The 18,055-nt window shown below is 47.4% G+C and overlaps 1 pseudogene; it reads left to right on the top strand.

Moving 5' to 3' along the window:
* The first annotated feature begins 2,612 nt into the window (after positions 1-2,612).
* LOC135057515 (alpha/beta hydrolase domain-containing protein 17C-like) overlaps positions 2,613-18,055 on the top strand; it is a 39,780-nt pseudogene continuing 24,337 nt past the window's right edge.

Below are 18,055 nucleotides of genomic sequence, written 5' to 3'. Positions count from 1 at the left end.
TTGAATACCGGCCAATGACTACATACCATATATCCGTATGGTCACATTACACTGGTATAACGTACTGTGTATACACAAATCAGCCTTTATAAGCTATAATGTGATAAGTGTAAATAAAGTTACTTCAGCGTATTCCCTCCGGAGGGTGTATAATCCACCGTATTCCATGGTATAACTACATCATGGGTGCGCGCTGTCACACAGGATTACCGCTTTTTGCTCCTGTAGTGCTTATATAGCTATTAGACATGTATACATCCCGTCCTTTCTGTTCCTGCTGTGATTGGAGAGTCCTGTCAGCGGAGATAGTGGCCATTAACCTCTCAGGGTTGGACACTACTCCCCCCCTAAGTCCCACAAAACAGGGAGGCTGTTACCAGCAGCCTACTTGTACCTAACTCTAATAAAAAACAACAAAACTAGAAAAACTCCTATGGAGCTCCCCTAGCTGTGACCGGCTCCTCCGGGCACATTTTCTAAACTGAGTCTGGTAGGAGGGGCATAGAGGGAGGAGCCAGCTAACACTCAAACTCTTAAAGTGCCAATGGCTCCTAGTGGACCTGTCTATACCCCATGGTACTAATGTGGACCCCAGCATCCTCTAGGGCAAAAGATAGATAGATAGATACTGTAGGCATGAATATAAATATATAAATACTGTAGGTAGATATATAGATACTGTAGATAGATATGAAGATAGATACTGTAGATATGAAGATAGATAGATAGATAGATACTGTAGGCATGAATATAGATAGATAAATACTGTAGGTAGATATATAGATACTGTAGATAGATACTGTAGATATGTGTTGATAGATAGATAGATAGATAGATAGATAAATAGATAGATAGATACTGTAGATATGAATATAGAAAGATAAATACTGTAGGTAGATAGAAAGACACTGTAGATAGATAGATACTGTAGATATGAAAATGGATAGATAATGTAGATATGAATCAAGATAGATAGATACTGTAGGTAGATAGACACTGTAGATAGATACTGTAGATATGAAGATGAATAGATACTGTAGATATGAATATAGATAGATAGATACTGTAGATAGATAGATACTGTAGATATGAAGATGAATAGATACTGTAGATATGAAAATGGATAGATAATGTAGATATGAATCAAGATAGATAGATACTGTAGGTAGATAGACACTGTAGATAGATACTGTAGATATGAAGATGAATAGATACTGTAGATATGAATATAGATAGATAGATACTGTAGATAGATAGATACTGTAGATATGAAGATGAATAGATACTGTAGATATGAATAGATAGATAGAGATAGATACTGTAGATAGATAGATAGATACTGTAGATATGAAGATAGATAGAGATAGATAGATACTGTAGATATGAAGATGGATAGATACTGTAGATATGAATCAAGATAGATAGATAAATACTGTAGATAGATAGATAGATACTGTAGACCGTGCCCTTATAATAATATGATGTATATAAAGGTTGAGTGCTATACACAGAATCTATAGTTAATAAGCTCTCTCGGATTTTTCTAAAATTCTCCTAGTGGACCCGTCTATACCCCATGGTACTAATGTGGAACCCAGCATCCTCTAGGACAGGTATTCCCAACCACGGTCCTCAAGGCACACCAACAGTGCAGGTTTTAGTGATATCCAGGCTGCAGCACAGATGGTTAAATCAAAATAACTGAGCTACTAATTAAGTCACCTGTGCTCAAGCCTGGATATCACTAAAACCTGCACTGTTGGTGTGCCTTGAGGACCGTGGTTGGGAATGCCTGCTCTAGGATGTAAGAGATAGATAGATAGATAGATAGATAGATAGATAGATAGATAGATAGATACTGTAGACCGTGCCATTATAATAATATGATGTATATAAAGGCTGAGTGCTATATACAGGATCTATAGTTAATAAGCCCTCTAGGATTGTTCTAAAAATGACAGTGGAACGATGTGAATTACTGTAATATAACTGGTACTGACTCAGTGATGCTATAGCTGTTACATGGAACGTGTAATCATTATGTGCCATGATTAGGGATGGGTGCGTATTATTTGGAAGTAGGCGCAGGTGTGCTCCTCCGGTGATTTACTGCAATCAGGGAATGGTGGAGAAGTGAGGGGCGCAGGGAGCCATATACACTACATATATGACCATAATCACACAGGTGACATTTCATATAGAGTATGTGTGTGCTACATTTATTCTATATAAACATTATGTACAAAGTTATAGTAATGACCAATACATCTGTAATCTAGTAATATAACAATGACAGCTGTGTGCTGAGGCTGCAGCCCAGGTCAGGGACAGGTAGTGTCTGTGATGTCACAATGCAGCCCTGGTCAGGGACAGGTAGTGTCTGTGATGTCATCATAACCTCATATCCTCTTGGATATTACTCAGAGAGAGTAGTTGCTTCCCAGACATCAGTGTGAGAAGTCGCGTCTTTATCAGAGCTGTTTAGCTTTTATTTATAATTATTACTATTTGATTAGTATAGCTATATTAAGTATTTTATATAGAACTATTATAATAAGATCACTGCCCAGTGTCCAGAGTGTTAGGACCGGGCCCAACACCCCTCTTTGAGGATGTACGGCTTCTCGTGGAGGAGGCTGTTTTCGATCTTTTGCTGCCCACCGAGGCTGAACTGTATTATTGCCAAACTGGCCTTTCACCCCCCGGAGCCTACGTACACGCTACGTGAGATTGAAGCAGCCCCAGCACAGGACAAGGCGCAGGATGAGAAGGTGGACCCCACAATCTGTCTACCTCCCGTATGTAATCTGCAGCTGTCAGAGGGGGCTAACTGGCCACACTCCCAGCAGAAGCTGTACACTAGAGATGTTCCACTGTACCACCAAGCGGGGGAATAGCCTGGCCTGTATGTACGTCCGCTGCGTCTCTGGGAGCCGCTACACACTCCTCTACTCTCACGACTGTGCTGTTGACCTAGATGTGCAGCCGCTACCTTGCCCAGGGCTCCAAGATCAAGTGCAATATATTCTCCTACGACTACTCCGGCTATGGGGTAAGCAGCGGAAAGCCAAGCAAGAAGAACGCCTATGCAGACATCGAGGCAGCTTGGCTCGCCCTGAGGACCCGGTATGTATGATTGGGGTGTATGAGTCTTCTCCAGCCCTCACACAGCCTCTGTCTGACACCCTGCATGTGGTGTATGGGTGTCCTGTATGTATGTGGGGGATATGCTACACTAAGGGCTACTATTTACTACGTAGGGTGAATGTATATGCTGTGTATTGTGCTCCTATTAGTTTATATACTCCTCTCCCCACATGAACCGGTTATACAGTATAAATGTAATTGGTGTATTGGGACTTGCTTACATAGAGACAGTGGGTATATATTACTGGCATTATAGTGTCTTAGCCAAAGGATGTAACTACTGCAGACTCAGGGGGTGACACTTTCCTCTGCTCTCCTGCCTAATAGGACACACTGCCATATGTATTGTGCTGTAAGAGTATGTTGCATTATTGGTCTCCCCATTCTATCTAGCACCTCTAGTGATGAGCGGGTTCGGTTCCTCGGAAACCGAACCCCCACGAACTTCACCCATTTTACACGGGTCCGAGGCATACTCGGATTCTCCCGTATGGCTCGGTTAACCCAAGCGCGACCGAACGTCATCATCCCGCTGTCGGATTCTTGCGAGATTCGGATTCTATATAAGCAGCCGCGCGTCGCCGCCATTTTCACTCGTGCATTGGAAATGTTAGGGAGAGGACGTGGCTGGCGTCCTCTCCGTTTATTGTTGAACTTGATTGTGCTTTATTGCTTAATTGTGGGGAGGACTGGGGAGCAGCTGTATAATATAGGAGGAGTACAGTGCAGAGTTTTGCTGATCAGTGACCACCAGTTATCCGTTCTCGGCCTGAAAAAAACGCTCCATATCTGTGCTCAGTGTGCTGCATATATCTGTGTTCACACTGCTTAATTGTGGGGACTGGGGAGCAGCTGTATTATATAGCAGGAGTACAGTGCAGAGTTTTGCTGATCAGTGACCACCAGTTTTATCCGTTCTCTGCCTGAAAAAAAACGCTCCTTATCTGTGCTCAGTGTGCTGCATATATCTGTGCTCACACTGCTTAATTGTGGGGACTGGGGAGCAGTTGTATTATATAGGAGGAGTACAGTGCAGAGTTTTGCTGATCAGTGACCACCAGTTTTATCCGTTCTCTGCCTGAAAAAAACGCTCCTTATCTGTGCTCAGTGTGCTGCATATATCTGTGCTCACACTGCTTAATTGTGGGGACTGGGGAGCAGCTGTATTATATAGGAGGAGTACAGTGCAGAGTTCCCCCCCATATATACAAAACAGGGCCATTGCGCACATCAGGCGCGTGCCAAAACTATAGGAGCAAGACCACAGAGCTCCCTTTCACACATTATGGCAGCAAAGCCCCCCTTTCATTTTTTTTTTTTTTTTACACATTACGGCAGCAGAGTGTCCCCTTTTTTACACATTACGGCAGCAAAGAGTCCCCTTTTTTACACATTACGGCAGCAGAGAGTCCCCTTTTTTTACACATTACGGCAGCAGAGAGTCCCCTTTTTTACACATTACGGCAGCAGAGAGTCCCCCCTTTTTTTTTTTTTTTTTTTTTACACATTAGGGCAGCAGAGAGTCCCCTTTTTTACATATTAGGGCAGTAGAGTCCTCCTTTTTACACATTAAGCATGCAGGGTCCCCTGTTTACAAATTAGGCAGCAGATTCCTCTGTTTACACATTAAGCAGGCAGAGTCTCATTTTACACATTAGGAAGCAGAGTCCCTGTCCTCCTCCTCCCCCAGCTCTCAACTACTCGCAGTGCAGTCTCTCCCGAGTTGCAGGGGGTGGCGATCCGGCATCCAGAGGCGAATATTTACATCCTCGGACTCGGGAACCAGAGCTGCTGCTCCTCCATCCTCTCTCCCCCGCGCCCCCCCCCCCCCCCCCCCCCGGCGTGATGCAGTTAGGGAGCAGAAAGGGTAGCAGAGAGTGTGGGTGTAGGGATCAGTGAATGAGGGGAGCAGAGAGTTGGTGTAGGGAGCAGAGAGAGTGGGTGTAGGAAGCAGGGAGTGTGAGGAGCAGGGAGAGAGGGTGTAGGGAGCAGAGAGGGTGGGTGTAGGGAGCAGAGAGGGTGGGTGTAGGGAGCAGTGATTGAGGGGAGCAGAGAGTGGGTGTAGGGAGCAGAGAGAGTGGGTGTAGGAAGCAGGGAGTGTGAGGAGCAGGGAGAGTGGGTGTAGGGAGCAGAGAGGGTGGGTGTAGGGAGCAGAGAGGGTGGGTAGCAGAGAGGGTGGGTGTAGGGAGCAGAGAGTGGGTGTAGGGATCAGTGAATGAGGGGAGCAGAGAGTTGGTATAGGGAGCAGAGAGAGTGGGTGTAGGAAGCAGGGAGTGTGAGGAGCAGGGAGAGTGGGTGTAGGGAGCAGAGAGGGTGGGTGTAGGGAGCAGTGAGTGAGGGGAGCAGAGAGTTGGTGTAGGGAGCAGAGAGAGTGGGTGTAGGAAGCAGGGAGTGTGAGGAGCAGGGAGAGAGGGTGTAGGGAGCAGAGAGGGTGGGTGTAGGGAGCAGAGAGGGTGGGTGTAGGGAGCAGTGAGTGAGGGGAGCAGAGAGTGGGTGTAGGGAGCAGAGAGAGTGGGTGTAGGAAGCAGGGAGTGTGAGGAACAGGGACAGTGGGTGTAGGGAGCAGAGAGGGTGGGTGTAGGGAGCAGTGAGTGAGGGGAGCAGAGAGGGTGGGTGTAAGGAGCAGAGAGGGTGGGTGTACGGAGCAGGGAGAGTGGGTGTAGGGAGCAGAGATGGTGGGTGTAGGGAGCAGTGAGTGAGGGGAGCAGAGAGAGTTGTTTCAGATGTATTAAATGAAGACAAACATTGCATGCTAGTTCCAAGTAGTCATGTTGAACAAGGCAGCTTGGACAGGAAGTCACACCCCCATCACAAGCAGCTACATCTATATAACTCACATGGCAACACTAGGTTAGATTAGCATTACACAAACATCTTCCTTTTTTTTTTTTGTATGCTGCAGATATAACATAACTAACAATGCTAACAATGTCCTCCATTACTTTGTTTATTTTGAAACTATAAATCAAGTCTGTCAGGTGGCCGTGAATGACGGCCACTACGAGTAAAAACAGGACGTTGAGTCGGAGATGAATTTAGTTGGGCAGGAGTCTGTATAACTCTAGCGGGTGAGAATGATGGACTGCCATCCGGAATGTCTGCATGTTCCCATTTTCTCCATATCCAGGTATAACAATCTGTGGCCTTTAAAAATCCTGATTCACCATTGGTGCAACCGGCTCCAAAATCAAGCCAGGAACGGAATGCCCAACATTCTCATGTAGTATTGTCCCTTCAGCTACTCACAAATCCACACTATTGCGTCTGTACAAATTACCTTCCACATCCACAAGATATGAGCGTGGTCCAACCTTGCGCACACAGGTACCAAGTCTCCAACGGCCTGTGCGATCTCCAGGAAGGGGCTTCATGCGAAATATCTCACCAATAGCAAGTTCAGGCAACTCCTTAGAAGATTTATCATACCCCAGCTTAGAAATCTGCTTCCTCTGCTGTAGCAATTTAGGCACACCTTGGACTACACTCGGATAGAGCAAAGTGCTGGCTACTGGTAAAATGTCTTAAGTCTCCTTGACATCAGACGCTGTGCAGGACTAGTCCCCATGCCCTCGGTGGGTGTATTTCTCCAATGTAATATGGCCTTCCATTGGTATGTATTATCACTGCTAGCTTTTTTGCACAAATTCTTTACTATCTTAACGGCAGACTCAGCTTTAGCATTCGATTTTGGATAACGTGGGGGATGAAGTAACATGCTCAAACTCCCATTCAGAGGCAAATCGTCTAAATTGTTCACATGCAAACTGCGGTCCATTGTCCGAGATCACTCTTTCAGGCTGGCCATAATGTGCAAATTGTGCCTTGCAGTGCTTTATTGTAGTCTCAGATGATAAGTCTGGGAGAAGCTCAATTTCCCAAAAATCAGAACAATGGTCCACTATTAACAGAAAGTCTAACTAGGGTATTCAATTATCCGCAAATTCGCGGCAATTTTTCGTCCGAAAATTTTTCGCGCCAATCGGCCGAAAATTGCCACGAAAACGCTCCATTTTTCGACCTATTCAATTCCGACCGGGTTTCACGTGAAAATTCTTGCAGTGAAAAGTGCAGGTGAAAATGGGGAAATCAGCCTGTACCCCAAAAAATGCTAAACTAACATAGGAAAACAGAAGAGAAGTGTGTTAGAGATCACATTAGAGAGTTTTTGGGGACTTAAATTGTGTGAAATGGCGGTTATATGCATCTTTTTTTTAAATGCAAAAAAATTATAGAAAGCAAGTTTTTTTGAGCAAAATAAATGCTCTCATTAAATTTGGGGTACATGAAAATGGGTATAAGTATATATTTGGGTCATTTTAGGGTACTTTAAAAAAAAGTGGAAACAGACTGATTACTCCCATCTGCAAGCCTAAAAAACACCTGTCCCACTCATAAAGCACCCCAATATACCTGTCCCATACCTTGAACCCCAATTTCCATCACTTTTTAATTTTTCACCCCAAAAATGACATGTCATTATTGGCCAATTAAAAATAATTAAAAACTTCAACGTGCCTAATTAGTCATAATGGGGGGTGTCCCAGGAGTTCTGTACCATATCCAAACATTTTTACCTTAAAATAGTGACTTTTCCCAACTTTTCACCTGCTTCAGAGAAGGTGAAGTGAAATTAGTGAAAACATGATCCCCGATAAATTTTCCAGGATAATTGAATAGGCTGTAATTGCATTTCACGTGAAAAGTCCGGTTTTTCACCCGAAAACCGGACTTTTCACGTGAAAAGTCCGTTATCACTGCTAATTGAATATGGCCCTAAGTCTTAATTTCACTTGTCTACAACGATCCAATAGCGCTAGCAACTTGCGGTCATGATCAGCCTCCGCTTCCTTTACTGTCTCGCCACAGCCAACCACAAGAATATCATCTGCTAGCGGCTCAATGCCGCTAAGTCCAATCAGCAATTCGTGTTGTTTTCGCTGGTAAACCTCAGGTGCTACGGAAACTCCAAAAGGAAGTTTAAGCCATCTTTTCCTACCCCAAGGGGTCCAAAAGGTTGTCATATAGCTGCTTTTATCATCCAGCTTACATTGCAGAAATGCATCACGTGCATCAACCAGTGTAAAGACTTTTGCTTTGGGCAACTTATATAAAACATCCTCCAATGTTGGCATAATATAATGAGATCTTCGCAGTGCTTGATTAAAAAATTTAGGATCAATACAGATTCTTAACTTGTCAGGCTTTGCCACAATGACCATATTGCTAATCCAGTCCGTTGGTTCAGTCACAGGTGCAATATGTCCATCTGCTTCATACTGATCAAGCAAAGCTTTCACTTTCGGCTTGAGGGCTATAGCAGGGCCGGTTCTTGGCCTTGTGGCGCCCCGGGCAAAATATAGGGGCGTGGCTTCAAATGGGTGTGTGGTCATGACGCTGAAAGAAAAAATAAAATAAAAGTATACTTACCATCCCTGTTCCTGATCCAGACCGCTGCAGACCCCCTCCGCCGGCGGCGCCACTCTTCTCCTCTCCTCTCTTTGATCCTCTCTTATGACCCCTAGTGTCTGTGCCACTATGCTGTGCGGTGCGCGATGACGTCATCACGCATCGCACAGCAAAGGTCCTCTACATGAAGGGAAACTAGACCGTAGCGTCTAGTTTCCCTTCATGGAGAGGACCTTTGCTGTGTGGTGCGCGATGACGTCATCGCGCACCGCACAACTAAGGTCCTCTCAATGAAGGGAAACTAGACGCTACGTGTCTGGTTCCCTTCAAAGCGGGGGGGCACAGCGGGGGGCACAGTGGCGGATCTTGCCCTTGTGCGGCACCCTCCGGATGGCACCGGCGCCCTCCGGGCAAAAGTACCGCTTGCCCGTGGCAAGATCCGCCACTGGGCTATAGGCACATTGCGTGGAGCACACTGGAATGGCGGAACACTTGGATCAAGTTCAAAATGTACTTCACCAGGAACAGACTTCACTGGCCACTTGAACACATCATCATAGGCCTCTATTATTTGCTCTTTCCTCTATGGTCCAGACAAATCATGTTCCAGCTTATGTAGCTCAGAAGGAATAGTAAATTGCATCAACTCCAAACGCTCACATGTGGAACCTGACAATAATGGTTTCTGGTGGGCCTCTACAATTTCAAAAGTAAGCACGTGGGTATGTCCACTAACAACGCATTCTGTTTTGAACCGTCCCAATGATTTCATCAGCTCTCCAGAATACAGCTTCAGTTTAGTGTCACTTGGCAGTAATGGAACTCTAGGAGCCAATTTCATCTTATCTTCCAGACTCATAACATCACATGTTGCCCCTGAGTCTAATTGACATGGTTGCCTCTTATTATTCAAAGTCAGATGTGCAAACCACTTTTGGCCTTCTGATCTTATAGTACCAATACATTCTGTTGAATAAATCACCTCAGCGCTATGGGTATCAGCTCCAGGTGTTTCATCTACTATGTGTACTTTCCCTGCTTTATTTCAGCTCTTGTTTGATAATCACATTTTTGCAAAGTGATTGGTAATACAGGTTGAGTCTCCCTTATCCAAAATGCTTGGGACCAGAAGTATTTTGGATATCGGATTTTTCCGTATTTTGGAATAATTGCATACCACAATGAGATATCATGGTGATGGGACCTAAAGCTAAGCACAGGATGCATTTATGTTACATATACACCTTATTCACACAGCCTGAAGGTCATTTTAGCCAATATTTTTTATAACTTTGTGCATTAAACAAAGTGTGTGTACATTCACACAATTCATTTATGTTTCATATACACCTTATACACAAAGCCTGAAGGTCATTTAATACAATATTTTTAATAACTTTGTGTATTAAACAAAGTTTGTGTACATTGAGCCATCAAAAAACAAAGGTTTCACTATCTCACTCTCACTCAAAAAAGTCCGTATTTCGGAATATTCCGTATTTCGGAATATTTGGATATGGGATACTCAACCTGTACCACATGATCTACAGCAGGGCTGGCCAAACCGGTCCTCGAGATCTACCAACAGTTCATGTTTTCCAGGCCTCCTGGAGATCTGTAGAATTGTCAGTTAGGAATGAATGCAGCACATCTTAATTAATAATGACTACACCTGTGCACCAGCTAGGTGGTCTAGAAAATGTGAACTGTTGGTAGATCTCGAGGACCGGTTTGGCCAGCCCTGATCTACAGGTTTTCCCAAATGCTGGGCACTGCTCTTTCCCTAGCTTGTGCCTATTACCAGAGTATTTACAGGCCATATATTTGGCTGCTGGTGAGTTCTGCTGCCGATTTGTACACTTTGGCCTATCCAGCAAACCACCCCTGCTGTGCTGTTGTCTGTCTGTAATATAGACATTATAAATCTGTCTGTCTATTGCTCTGATTCTCTGGTCAGTGAGCTCTGCTGTGCGACACATTTCAATAGCTGCTGACAGATCTAAATTCCGCACTCTTAGGAGACGGCGACGTGTGTTTTTACAATTTATGCCCAATACTAATTTATCTCGTATAAGTTCATCTTTTAATGTGCCATACTCACAGGTTGCTGCCTTTTCTGTCAGCCGGGTAACAAATTTATCAATGGATTCACCTTCCTCTTGTTTACTGCAGCCAAAAATATACCTTTCATAAATGACTTTTTTTTGCAGGCTTAAAGTATGCCTCCAGGATTGCTTTTACATCTGTTTGTTGCTGCACAGAAAGACTCAGGCTGTGCTTATAAACATGATGACATTCACTGCCCATCACTCTCCTCAGTGTGGCTGCTTGCACCTCAGCTGATTTATCATTCAGGCCTGTAGCTAAAGAAAAATCTTCAAACTCAGCTGTAAAGTTCTCCCAGTTGATGCACAAATTGCCACTCATCTGCATCCCATCAGGTGGAGGAATATTATTGCTAGTTGCCATGTTGGTGTACTCCATACTTGCCTACCTAACCCTCTCCATGAGGGAGAAAATGCTCTGTTCCTGGACTTTCCTGGTAATGTATGATTGCCATCACCTGTGGTGAGCTAGGTAATTGATAAGAAAGGTGTTTCACCACAGGTGATGGCAATTATACATTACCAGGAAAGTCCAGGAACAGAGCATTTTCTCCCTCATGGAGAGGGTCAGGTAGGCAAGTATGGTGTACTCCCACTCCAGAGAAGGCAGACAAGTTTAACACAATGGTGATTCAATCCACTATGCAATCCTTATCCTTTTCTTGTCACTGCAGGTCTTCTCATAAGCTTGAGCTGCTGCTCTGCCAATAATCAGCATCATTTGTGGGCTCAGGAACTTCTTCTGACACCATGGGGTAAAATTACTAAGGTGGGAGTTTTTTAGAATTTGTGATGTTGCCCATAGCAACCAATCAGATTCTACTTAACATTTGTCTAGCCACTTCTAGAAGATAATAGATACAATCTGATTGGTTGCTATGGGCAACATCACCAGTTCTAAAAATCTCCACCTTAGTAAATTTACCCCCATGTTTCAGATGTATTAAATGAAGACAAACACTGCATGCTAGTTCCAAGTAGTCATGTTGAACAAGGCAGCTTGGACAGGAAGTCACACCCCCATCACAAGCAGCTACATCTATATAACTCACATGGCAACACTAGGGCCCTCATTCCGAGTTGGTCGCTCGGTAAAAATCTTCGCATCGCAGCGATTTTCCGCTTAATGCGCATGCGCAATGTCCGGACTGCGACTGCGCCAAGTAAATTTGCTATGTAGTTAGGAATTTTACTCACGGCTTTTTCATCGTTCTGGCGATCGTAATGTGATTGACAGGAAATGGGTGTTTCTGGGCGGAAACTGGCCGTTTTATGGGCGTGTGGGAAAAAACGCTACCGTTTCCGGAAAAAACGCAGGAGTGGCTGGAGGAACGGAGGAGTGTCTGGGCGAACGCTGGGTGTGTTTGTGACGTCAAACCAGGAACGACAAGCACTGAACTGATCGCAGATGCCGAGTAAGTCTGGAGATACTCAGAAACTGCTACGAGGTGTGTAATCGCAATATTGCGAATACATCGTTCGCAATTTTAAGATGCTAAGATTCACTCCCAGTAGGCGGCTTAGCATGAGCAAATCTGCTAAAATCCGCTTGCGAGCGAACAACTCGGAATGAGGGCCTAGGTTAGATTAACATTACACAAACAAGAGCACACCCTCCAACATTTTACACAGAAAAATCGGTACAAACCCGAAAAAGGGGCGTGGCCGCGGGTAAAGGGGGCGTGACCACGCCCCTTTTCCTATACTTTCAATGGAAGTTTGGAGAGGCAAAAATCGGTACAGACCATGAAAAAAAGGTACTGTACCTATTAAAAAGGTACAGTTGGAGGGTATGCAAGAGTGGGTGTAGGAAGCAGGGAGTGTGAGGAGCAGGGAGAGTGGGTGTAGGGACAGTGGCGTAACTAGAAATTTTTCTCCCCCAAGCCAAAAAATCCTTCGGCGCCCCCCCCCATACCCCCCGTAATTGGCACTAGCAAAGGTAGAAAAATGCGCGCGCCGCAGGCGCGCGCCGGCAAAAAGGGTGTGTGGCTTTGTTGAAATGGGCGTGGCTTTGCGTGGAGGGCGTGGCATTGCAGGAAAAGACTACCTTATACCCCAGTTTTGCAACCTGCACGCCCAGACGTTGGCCACCACAGGAAAGAAAAATAATCCTGATTCATGCCCCTTACATTATTTGTCATTTTTCCTCCTTATAGTAATGCCCAGTATACATTATTCCACATACTGCAATGGCCCTTAGACATTATTCCACACACAATAATGCACATGACACAATATGCACACACTGTAATGCTCCAGACACATTATGCCACACACCGTAATGCCTGTGACACATTATGACAGGAATCGCAATGCCCGTTATACATTATGCTACACACTGCAATGCCCCTGATACATTATAGCACATACAATGTCTGTGACACAGTATGACACACACCACAATGATCCTGAGACATTATACCACATACCACAATGCCCGTGATATAGTATACAACACACCGTAATGCCTGATACATTATGACACACACCGCAATGTCCGTGATACATTGTGCCACACACCGTAATGCCCATTACACATTAAGTTCTACAGTAAGGCTTCTAATTACTTTTAAATTACCTGCTCGTTGCCAGGGGTTTCATGCTCTTGGTTCCATGCACGGTGCCAGGGGTTTTCATGCTCAGGGTGTCATGCTCGTTGCCAGGGGTTTCATGCACTGGGTGTCATGATCGTTGCTAGGGGGTAGTGCTTGTTGCTAGGGCCATGCTCCCAGTGCCACATATGCCCCCAGTGCCAGATATTCCCCCACAGTGCCAGGTATATGCCCCTAGTGCCAGATATTCCCCCACAGTGCCAGGTACATGCCCCCAGTGCCACATATACCCCCCCCCAGTGCCACATATGCCCCCTCAGTGCCTGCTCCCCCCAGTGCCAAATATTCCCCCACAGTGCCACATATGCCCCCTCAGTGCCTGCTCCCCCCAGTGCCAAATATTCCCCCACAGTGCCAGGTATATGCCCCCAGTGCCAGATATCCCCCCACAGTGCCAGGTATATGCCTCCAGTGCCAGATCTTCCCCCCACAGTGCCAGGTATATGCCCCCAGTGCCAGATCTGCCCCCACAGTGCCAGGTATATGCCCCCAGTGCCAGATCTGCCCCCATAGTGCCAGGTATATGCCCCCAGTGCCAGATCTGCCCCCACAGTGCCAGGTGTATGCCCCCAGTGCCAGATCTGCCCCCCACAGTGCCAGGTATATGCCCCCAGTGCCAGATCTTCCCCCCACAGTGCCAGGTATATGCGCTCCGTGTCCCTCCAACACATGTGCCAGGTATATGCCCCCAGTGCCAGATCTGCCCCCACAGTGCCAGGTATATGCCCCCAGTGCCAGATCTTCCCCCCACAGTGCCAGGTATATGCCCCCAGTGCCAGATCTGCCCCCCACAGTGCCAGGTATATGCCCCCAGTGCCAGATATTCCCCCCACAGTGCCAGGTATATGCCCCCAGTGCCAGATCTGCCCCCATAGTGCCAGGTATATGCCCCCAGTGCCAGATCTGCCCCCACAGTGCCAGGTATATGCCCCCAGTGCCAGAACTTCCCCCCACAGTGCCAGGTATATGCCCCCAGTGCCAGATCTGCCCCCACAGTGCCAGGTATATGCCCCCAGTGCCAGATCTTCCCCCCACAGTGCCAGGTATATGCCCCCAGTGCCAGATCTGCCCCCCACAGTGCCAGGTATATGCCCCCAGTGCCAGATCTTCCCCCCACAGTGCCAGGTATATGCCCCCAGTGCCAGATCTGCCCCCACAGTGCGTGCCAGATCTGCCCCCCACAGTGCCAGGTATATGCCCCCAGTGCCAGATCTGCCCCCACAGTGCCAGGTATATGCCCCCAGTGCCAGATCTGCCCCCCACAGTGCCAGGTATATGCCCCCAGTGCCAGATCTGCCCCCACAGTGCGTGCCAGATCTGCCCCCACAGTGCCAGGTATATGCCCCCAGTGCCAGATCTGCCCCCACAGTGCCAGGTATATGCCCCCAGTGCCAGATCTTCCCCCCACAGTGCCAGGTATATGCCCCAGTGCCAGATCTGCCCCCCACAGTGCCAGGTATATGCCCCCAGTGCCAGATCTTCCCCCCACAGTGCCAGGTATATGCCCCCAGTGCCAGATCTGCCCCCACAGTGCGTGCCAGATCTGCCCCCCACAGTGCCAGGTATATGCCCCCCAGTGCCAGATCTGCCCCCACAGTGCCAGGTATATGCCCCCAGTGCCAGATCTGCCCCCCACAGTGCCAGGTATATGCCCCCAGTGCCAGATCTGCCCCCACAGTGCGTGCCAGATCTGCCCCCACAGTGCCAGGTATATGCCCCCAGTGCCAGATCTGCCCCCACAGTGCCAGGTATATGCCCCCAGTGCCAGATCTTCCCCCCACAGTGCCAGGTATATGCCCCCAGTGCCAGATCTGCCCCCCACAGTGCCAGGTATATGCTCCCAGTGCCAGATCTTCCCCCCACAGTGCCAGGTATATGCCCCCAGTGCCAGATCTGCCCCCACAGTGCGTGCCAGATCTGCCCCCCACAGTGCCAGGTATATGCCCCCAGTGCCAGATCTGCCCCCACAGTGCCAGGTATATGCCCCCAGTGCCAGATCTGCCCCCCACAGTGCCAGGTATATGCCCCAAGTGCCTGCTCCCCCGGGCCCCCCCCCCCCTATGTGTTGGAGGGACACGGAGCGCATCGCGCGTCTCTCCTGTGTTCCTCCTGGCTCTCCCCCGGCTGGTCTAATAAAGGAAGTGCCGGTTCCAGAGCTCACGAACGGCACTTCCTTAGACCGGCCGGGGGAGAGCCAGGGAGGGACACAGGAGAGACGCGCGATGTGCGTTCCGTGTCCCTCCAACACAGCAGGGAGGGAGAGGAGACCGCAGATTGACATGCGGACGCTCGTCCGCATGTCAATCTGTTCTAAGTCAGTGGCGCCCCCGCAGTAGTTATGCCACTGTGTAGGGAGCAGAGAGGGTGGGTGTAGGGAGCAGAGAATGAGGGGAACAGAGAGTGCGTGTAGGAAGCAGTGAGTGTGAGGAGCAGAGCAAGTGGGTGTAGGGAGCAGAGAGCGGGTGTAAGGAGCAGAGAGAGCGGGTGTAGGGAGCAGAGAGTGGGTGTAGGGAGCAGTGAGGGTAAGTGTAAGGATCAGTGAGTGATGGGAACAGAGCAAGTGTGTGTAGGGAGCAGAGAGCGGGTATAGGGAGCAGAGAGTGGGTGTAGGGAGCAGTGAGGGTGAGTGTAAGGATCAGTGAGTGATGGGAACAGAGCAAGTGTGTGTAGGGAGCAGAGAGCGGGTATAGGGAGCAGAGAGTGGGTGTAGGGAGCAGTGAGGGTGAGTGTAAGGATCAGTGAGTGATGGGAACAGAGCAAGTGTGTGTAGGGAGCAGAGAGCGGGTATAGGGAGCAGAGAGTGGGTGTAGGGAGCAGTGAGTAAGGGGAACAGAGCAAGTGGGTGACACTGAGGGGAGCAGAGCAAGTGGGTGACACTGAGGGGAGCAGAGAGACTGGGGTGTAGGGAACAGTGCGTGTCAGTGGAGCTGCCAGTGTCGAGCTAAGTGTGCGTTAATGCTGCGGCTGCCACTTGTAACCTCCACCCTCCACCTCCGTCTCCGTCTCTGTTACTCACCCCACACACTGCTTCGGTCCGCTCCTATGCTTCTTCCGGCTCCCGCCGCCGAGTTCAAGGCAGAGCTCCGGAGATCGGAGCTCTGCACATCAACTGCGGGTGAGAGGGCGGGTGGGCTGCGGCCGCAAACTAATTACTGCGGGAGGTGGCGGCGGGGTAGGGGGGAGAGCGGAGAGCGAGTGTGCCGGTTGCGCCTGCAGTGCCCATGCGCTGTGGGCGGCACACACTCGGCACACACGTCGTTACGGCACTGACCACCAGTATACGTTGTCTGCCTGAAAAAAACGCTCCTTATCTGTGCTCAGTGTGCTGCATATATCTGTGCTCACACTGCTTAATTGTGGGGACTGGGGAGCAGCTGTATTATATAGGAGGAGTACAGTGCAGAGTTTTGCTGACAGTGACCACCAGTATACGTTGTCTGCCTGAAAAACACTCCATATCTGTGCTCAGTGTGCTGCATATATCTGTGCTCACACTGCTTTATTGTGGGCACTGGGGACCAACAGTATATTATATAGGAGGAGTACAGTGCACAGTTTTGCTTACCAGTGACCACCAGTATACGTTGTCTGCCTGAAAAACACTCCATATCTGTGCTGCATTGTAGTATATAGTAGGAGTACAGTGCATAATTTTGCTGACCACCAGTATATAATATACAGATGTATCCTCATACAGCGTTGCTCATAGCGCACTATTTAGGGTCCTGTGTCGCGAGTTGGAAATAACGTTATGGCGTGCGTTATGTCCCGTGCCATGTAATACACAGTTTAACCGCTGGGTGGCGAATGCTCCACGTTGAGATTACAGAGCTGAATACAATGCTGTGGCAGTAAGCAGTGATCTGTGAAAGGCTGGCCAATCACGTTCTTCCCTTTATAGAAAAAATCCCTTTCCACAAATTACATTGCTACGCTGCCGCCCGTTCAGTCAATTAATTTTTTCATTACGTTGTGTACAAAATACCGGATAGCATTAATATGACTCCCAGATGGTCTACAGCCACACTGCCGCCCGATCACGCTGGATATGGATATTGTCGTTATAGTATTAGCATAACAGCATTCATATTTCGGACTAGCTTCGGCAGAAATATTGAATGCAAAGTGCACTGGGTCCCTACTGTACCTCATGATGGTATCCGTATTCAATCCGTTTTTTAAAGCACTCATATACAACACCATCTTATATATATCTCCGGAGGGCCAACCTGTATTGTGGTCGGCTGTGGCCTAACGAGAACAGCATCTGAATGCAATGCTTGCACTCATGGGTTCGAAACCCATTAGTGCTTGATCACTGCCAGGGACAATGTTAAAGTTGTGGCCGATGTGTTGACATAATTTTTTTTGTGTGTGTGTATTTAGATATTCTATTTTAATACAATAAAGTTTTTTGGTGTATTGCTACTTCTCGTTATATAAAAAAAAGTCTGCTTCTACTAAATACAAGGCCAAGCTGCTGCCCTGTTCACGCTTGTCATCTAGTTGTTACGTTCTGTACAAACTGATGGATAATATTAGCATAAGCAGCAATCCTATTTCGGAGTAGCTTTGTGTCTCTGTTGTTTCAAATGGGCAGAAATATTGAATGCAAAGTGCAACTGGGTACCTACAGTATCTCATGAATGCACAGTATGACTACCAGATGGTCTACAGGCACACTGCCGCCCGATCACGCTAGCTATAGATATTGTCGTTACTGTGTGTACAATTAGCAGGATGACAGCGTAAGCAGCTACCTTTTTTTTTTTTAAAGCACGAAGA

Source organism: Pseudophryne corroboree, chromosome 3 (genome assembly GCF_028390025.1).
Source record: "Pseudophryne corroboree isolate aPseCor3 chromosome 3, aPseCor3.hap2, whole genome shotgun sequence".
NCBI lineage: Eukaryota > Metazoa > Chordata > Amphibia > Anura > Myobatrachidae > Pseudophryne > Pseudophryne corroboree.
This window is presented reverse-complemented; position numbering and strand designations above follow the sequence as displayed.